We start from the raw sequence: 7782 nt of genomic DNA, 5'->3' as shown, positions 1-7782 counted from the left end.
GGTAGGAAAAGACCATCGCTCGTCCCCGACCGCCACTCATAAGGAAGACAATCGAAGAAACACCTCATGCTTCAAAATTGTTAAACAACGGTTACCATACGTCCATGCTACAGGACTTGCAAACCTCAACACAAGTATTTATCAAATTCATAATTACTCAACCAGCATGACTCTAATATCACCATCCTCATGTCTCAAAACAATCATCAAGGATCAAACTTCTCCTACTATTCAACGCACTTTATATGAAGTTTTTACTATACCCATCTTGGATGCCCATTATATTAGGACTAATTTTATAACCAAAGCAAATTACCATGATGTTCTAAAAGACTCTCAAAACAATATAAGTGAAGCATTAGAGATCAATAATTTCTATCAAATAAACCACCATCGTGCTCTAAAAATATATAAGTGAAGCACTAGAGCAAAATTGTATAACTGAAAAGATATAAGTGAAGCACATAGAGTATTCTAATAAATTCCGATTCATGCATGTCTATCCCAAAGGGTGTGTACAACAAGGATGATTATGGTAAACTAAAAAGCAAAGACTCAAATCATACAAGACGCTTTGTCGGTGTCAAAACCGACGGATCTTGGGTAGGGGGTCCCGAACTGTGCGTCTAAGGCGGATGGTAACAGGAGGCAGGGGACACGATGTTTTACCCAGGTTCGGGCCCTCTTGATGGAGGTAAAACCCTACGTCCTGCTTGATTTATTCTTGATGATATGGGTATTACAAGAGTTGATCTACCATGAGATCGGAGAGGCTAAACCCTACAAGCTAGCCTATGGTATGATTGTATGTTATTGTGTCCTACGGACTAAAACCCTCCGGTTTATATAGACACTGGAGGGGGCTAGGGTTACACAAGGTCGGTTACAAAGGAGGAGATATACATATCCGTATTGGCTAGCTTGCCTTCCACGCCAAGTAGAGTCCCATCCGGACACGAGACGAAGTCTTCAATCTTGTATCTTTATAGTCCAACAGTCCGGCCAAAGGATATAATCCGGCTGTCCGGATACCCCCTAATCCTGGACTCCCTCAGTAGCCCCCGAACCAGGCTTCAATGACGATGAGTCCGGCGCGCAATATTGTCTTCGGCATTGCAAGGCGGGTTCTTCTCCATCTTTCGAACGTTTGTAAAGCAGTGTCCGGTCCAATGAATGTTTGGACCTCTTGGCTTCTGTTCCCAGTAAGGGCTTTCCCCCACGCGTCGAATGAATACGAGGCGCCAGGGCGTTTTTACATTCGCCCCCTAGCCAGATAAATGAATTGTCTATTAAAGGGATGGGGATCCTTAGATCCGATCCATACCATCCTCCCCCAGCGAGAGTCCATCAGAGCGCGTTCCGGAAAGATCCATTCCAGCATGGCCGACCTCCGCAGCTCCTCCTCCCGCCCCCGAAGCCCTAAGCCCGGTGATTGGGAGAGGTGTTCAGTCCCATACAGTCGTTTAGTCGAACTGCAGACTAAGGGATTTCTCCCTCCGGCATACATGGTGCCCGTTCGAGCCGGGCTTGCCACCTATAATGGCGGGGAGCAAGCGGAGAGCTTTCCCTATCCCTCTATGGGGGAACGGGTCTGCCTTGTCCCCTATCTATTAAGGGGACTCGGATTTCTAATTCATCCATTCCTCCGCGGGCTCCTGGAGTTCTACGGCCTCCAATTACACAACTTCACCCCCGCCTCCATCCTACATATCGCCGGCTATGTGGCTCTCTGCGAGTTGTTCTTGGGCTGCGAGGCTCACTTCAAGCTGTGGAAAAGGCTTTTTTGCCTTGTCCCTCGCACATAGAGGGGGTCACTTTATCAAGTGGGTAGAGCCGAAATATGGCGCATCACCGATACCGGATACTTATCCGGTACTCCGAATAAGTTGCCCGAAGACTGGCCTTCAGAATGGTTTTATATGGAGGACGTTCCCCTTCCGGACCCTGTTCGGCAGGGTCTTCCTGAGTTCAATAATGCTCCTCCGAAGAAATGCCGAAGTTGGCGCCCACGGAGCCCCCAGGTGGAAGACAACAGAGAAGTCCTCTATCTGATGAACCGGATCAAAGCTCTGGCTCAATCAGGATTGACAATAGTCGAAGTTATGTCGATTTGCATAATGCGGGGAGTGCAACCACTTCAATATCGTGGGCACCCCTTGTGGTGTTATAACGGGGCGTATGACGCCACCCACTGCGGGCGTAAGGGTCCGGACAATGCCGCCGCTTTAGCGAAAATTCTGTACGAATTGTTCAAGGGTGAGGAAGAGGAGTTCACCCGCATCAAGCCACATGATGGATTCTCCATGTACAATCCTCCAAGCTGGGTAAGTTATATCTCCCTGCTCCCATTTTTCCCGCATTCTTTGTCGTAAGTATTCACCTTGCCACTTTGCGGCAGGAACTGCGAAAAGCCATAAAGGAGGTCAGCAGCCCTTCTCCACAACCAGAGGACCCTGACCGGGCCCTAGACTCCAGACTCGAAGAAGATTCGGTTATATCCGTGGAGCTGATAGACCGGCAGTTCTATCAGTTAAGCTGTGACGATGCCATGGTGGCCATTATGGCCGACTATCCTAGACTGCTCCCTGCATCGCACGTAAGAAAAACCAAAAATCCCAACTCCAAAACTAGGATCCCCTTTTAGACACTTCACCCACCATATACATGTGACATTTTACAAGGAAGGCATTCGGGACGCCCTGCCGAACTCGCGGCAATGCGCCAACAGGAGGCACCGAGGTAGGGTAGGCCAAAAAGGAAGGCGGTCAGGACAAAGACGCCAGCACAAAGGTATAACAAACCTCGCTCCGTGTTTGTCGTCTTTCTCGAAATATAATGATGCCCGTGTTTCTTTAACAGAAAAAACGCTCGCCGGAATATGTCCGGCGATGTTACTAACCATGCTTCCACTAGCCAGGCGCCAGGACCGGACATAAAGGCGGAAGCCGATATGGGGCGGGCGCTGGATAATCCCCCTACAGAGGATGCATATAGATTATCCACTACAAACTCAGAGGTGGAAAGCGCCATGAATCATAGGCGCCGTCGGGCCATACTCCGTGACGCTTGTTTCTCACCAGAGGCATTTGATGCCTTCAATTCTGGAGAGGCATACCTCCGAGCTGCTCAAGATGGTTTAGCCAGAGCCATAGATCATTATGTAAAGGATGTACGGGTAAGTAAATCTGACGATTTATATGTATCAGTAGCCCCTGAGACTTGACGCAATTAGCAGAACTGATTTAAGGATCATCTTTATTGTGCAGGTTCTTACAGAGAAGAATACTAGGTTGTCACAGGAGCTAGAGGAATGCAAGACCCAACCGCGGGCTGCTGTGGCCGCATTGCAGGAACCGAAAAAGTCCCCTGCTGGTAACATTTACTTTAAAGAATGATGGTTACCATATAATGTGCGGCATGGCTGCAGATCTAACAACAAATGTTGCAGATGAATCCGGAGAAAATCTGAAGGACCAGCATGTTATGCGACAGCTAGAGGCTGGCAAACGCGTGCTGACTGAGGTTAGGCAGGAGAAAAACAATCTCCAAGAAGCCAATATTAAGCTGAGCGTGGAACTAAAAGACGTTCGGGGCCAGCTTGCAGACTCCGAGAAGGAGAATAAGCGGCTTCGACACGGCATTTTCAGTAAGTGCTTGAACGAATCCTTTTAAAGGAGTTCGGCGAAGAAGCCAACTAATAGCGTTATGTTTGTAGGTATGCTGACGGGTCGTCTCGCGGAGGAAATGCCTGGGTCTGCGGGTGACCTTCTATCCGAGCTGTCACATCTGCACGAACAAGTTTGGCAGGTGATGCAGGGTGTTGCCCAGGCCTTGTGGCCGTCCGTCTCCCTGCCAGAGGGCGTTGCAGAGCTTGTGGAGAAGCTCAAGGGAGCACGGCGGTGCTTCCGATTATGGAAGATATCAGCCTGCCGACAGGGTGCTAGAGAAGCTTGGGCCATGGTGAAGACGCGGTATACCAAGGCAGACCCAAATCACATGGCCGAGGTCGGACCTATGGGGCCCGACGGAAAAGAGATCCCCGTTAGCTTAGTTTATGGGCAAGTAGAATTAGCCGCAAAGTATTCCCAACAAGATTGTAAGCTAGACCGCCTGTTGGATGGTATAGAAGAGGAATTTAGTCAGTCTGCATGACTATGTAATGAAAGTGACATGTATAATGCCTTCTAGCCGGATTGTAGATCATTTGTCTTGGCGGAACTTTTCGCTTCAACCTCGGGACCCGATAGTCCGGAGTGTATCCGAATACCCGCACAGTTATATAAGAACCGGGGCATGCGAGGAGACCAGGCGTAGGGGTCATAACTACTTGAACAGACAAGTGCCCAACTAGTTATGTGATATTACATGGGTAGTAAGAAACATCTTCCAGGGAGAATAGTTCCGTTAAGGGTTCCTTTCCCTGGGTAAGCATGCCCTAAAGTGCACGTCCGGACTGCGATAGGAAACGCAGGAAAAACATCTAGGGGCAGGTATAGAAAATAACTAAAAATCATCTTTTGTTCACCGACCGAATATTCCCTTAAGAACGCTAGCTTTCGACTTCACCCAGTCTGAGGTACACATCCGGCTGACCCGGCAGTAACAATCGCAGAGGTGCTCCCATTATGCCCTAGCCAAATTAACGGGAACGTAGGGCATAAATACAAGAGCCAGGCAACCCAGCTTGGCCAAAACTTAAGTCATATCGATGCATATAGTGGCAAAAAAGGTACATGTGGAAGCATAACACATGTGCAGGGCACGAGGCCCAAATAAATAATTAAGCTTCTGTGAAAGAAGCCCCCAGGTATGATGAGCGCGGCTGGCGCATCTATAATGTGCAAGCAAGGCACAAGTTGGCCCTTGAAGGCCTAGAGAAAGAATGAAAGAAAGGAAGAAAGAAAAACAAGACAGATAATGTATATGCAAAAAATGGACAAAGGGAGGGGACAAACATAGAGTCCGGTGCTAGGCATAGAATCTTCGGAGCCTGGCCGCGTTCCATGGGTTCGGCTCGAGTCGACTAGTCGATGCATCCCGCAGTCGGTACGCTCCACCGGTCAGAACTTGGTCAATAATGAAGGGACCTTCCCATTTGGGCTCGAGCTTGTTATTTTTATTATCCGGCAGGCATAGAACTAGTTCGCCAACGTTATAAGTTTTGGCCCGTACTTCTCCGCTTTGGTATCTGCGAGCCTGTTGCTGATAAAATGTGGAACGGGCTTTGGCTACGTCGCGCTCCTCCTCCAGGGTGTCCAGACTGTCCTGCCGATCGAGCTCGGCTTCTCTTTCTTCGTACATGCGCACTCGAGGTGAGTCATGAATTATGTCACAGGGCAAGACTGCCTCTGCGCCGTACACCATAAAGAAGGGTGTATATCCGGTACTACGATTCGGCGTGGTCCGCAGCCCCCAGAGTACGGAGTCGAGCTCCTCTACCCAGTGCATGTTAGACTCCGTTAAGGAACGCACTAATCTGGGTTTAATGCCGCTCATTATAAGACTGTTTGCTCGCTTGACTTGACCGTTGGTTTGTGGGTGATAGATTGAAGCATAATCGAGCTTAATGCCCATTTTGCTGCACCAGAGATGATGCTATGGGGGATGCCATAACGGTGTACGACCCCAGATATGAAGTCTATCACTGGTCCAGATTCGGCTGTTTTAACAGGTTTGGCCTCTATCCATTTGGTGAATTTATCCACCATGACCAGTAAGTATTTTTTCTTGTGGGTTCCCCCTTTAAGGGGTCCAACCATGTCAAGCCCCCAGACCGCAAAGGGCCACGTAATGGGGATTGTTTGGAGGGTGGTGGGTGGCATGTGGCTTTGATTTGCAAAGAGCTGGCAACCGGCGCAACGTTGGACTAAGTCCTGTGCATCTGCCCGGGCCGTTGGCCAATAGAATCCTATATGGAAGGCCTTGCTTACAAGAGCCCGGGCTGCGGCATGGTGACCGCCGAGTCCGGTGTGGATTTCTGCCAAAAGGTTCCGCCCTTCCTCTTCGGAGATGCACCTTTGAAGGACTCCGGTAGTGCTTTTTTTATACAATTCTCCCTCGTGGACCCTGTAGGCCTTAGATCGCCGCACTATGCAGCGTGCCTCATTTTGGTCCTCCGGAAGTTCCTGCCTAGTTAGTAGGCCAGGAGTGGTTCTGTCCACGGGGTGATAATGGCCATTATTACGTGGGCTGAAGGTGTTATTTCAGTGGCGGAGCCTCCGATTGTGTCAGAGTATTCGGTATCGGGCATTTTGGCCGGGTCCGGACTATTGTTACCAGTGTCCCCTTCCCATACTATGGATGGCTTGAACAGTCTTTCCAGAAATATGTTGGGGGGGGGGACGACGTCGCATTTTGGGCCGATGCGGGCGAGGATATCCGCCGCTTGATTGTTTTCCCGAGCCACATGGTGAAATTCGAGTCCCTCGAACCGAGCTGACATTTTTAGGATGGCATTTCGGTAGGCCGCCATTTTCGGATCCTTGGCGTCAAAGTCTCCATTTATTTGGGATATTGCAAGGTTTGAATCCCCACGCACCTCCAGGCGTTGAATGCCCATGGAGACCGCCATCCGAAGACCATGCAACAGAGCTTCGTATTCGGCTGCGTTCTTGGAGTCTGTATACAATATTTGCAGTACGTACTGAACGGTATCTCCGGTTGGGGACGTCAGGACGACGCCAACCCCTAGACCAGCCAACATTTTAGAACTGTCGAAGTGCATGATCCAATTGGAGTATGCGCCGTACTCTTTAGGGAGTTCGGCCTCCGTCCATTCGGCGACAAAGTCGACCAATACTTGCGACTTAATGGCCTGTCAAGGTTTGTATGTTATGTCGAACAGGAGGAGCTCAATGGCCCATTTAGCACTCCGGCCCGTAGCGTCGCGGTTGTTTATAATATCATTAAGTGGCACTTCCGAGGCTACTGTAATCGAACACTCTTGAAAGTAGTGTCGCAGCTTCCGGGATGCCATGAATACCGCATAGGCTATCTTTTGATAATGTGGGTACCGTGATTTGCATGGAGTGAGGACAGTTGATACATAGTATACAGGCTTTTGAAGAGGGAATTTATGTCCGGCAGCTTCTCGCTCGACGACGAGCACTGCGCTTACAACTTGATGAGTTGCCGCAATGTACAACAACATTGGTTCGCCGATGTTTGGCGTGGCCAGGATCGGGTTGGTTGCCAATATGGCCTTTATTTCTTCCAATCCGGCTGTGGCAGTGTCCGTCCACTCAAAGTGTTCGGTGCGCCGAAGGAGGCGATAAAGGGGTAAAGCCTTTTCTTCTAAGCGGGAGATAAAGCGGCTTAGAGCCGCCACGCATCCAGTTAACTTTTGGATTTGTTTGTGGTCTGTTGGGGTAGCCAACTGTGACAAAGCTTGGATTTTGGCCGGATTAGCTTCAATACCTCTACTGGAGACAATGAAACCCATGAGCTTTCCGGCTGGTACGCTGAAAACGCATTTTTCCGGATTGAGCTTGATGTCGTATGTTCGGAGGTTGTCGAATGTGAGCCTCAAGTCATCTACCAAAGAGTCGACGTGCTTGGTTTTGACGACCACATCATCTACGTATGCCTCTACTGTTTTGCTGATTTTTTTTCCAGACATGTCTGAATCATGCGCTGATATGTTGCGCCCGCGTTTTTGAGCCCAAAAGGCATTGTGTTGAAACAGAAGGGACCGTATGGTGTGATGAATGCTGTTGCGGCTTGGTCGGACTCCGCCATCTTGATTTGGTGGTAACCGGAGTATGCGTCGAGGAAACACAATGA

Source organism: Triticum dicoccoides, chromosome 4A, assembly GCF_002162155.2.
Source record: "Triticum dicoccoides isolate Atlit2015 ecotype Zavitan chromosome 4A, WEW_v2.0, whole genome shotgun sequence".
NCBI lineage: Eukaryota > Viridiplantae > Streptophyta > Magnoliopsida > Poales > Poaceae > Triticum > Triticum dicoccoides.
This window is presented reverse-complemented; position numbering follows the sequence as displayed.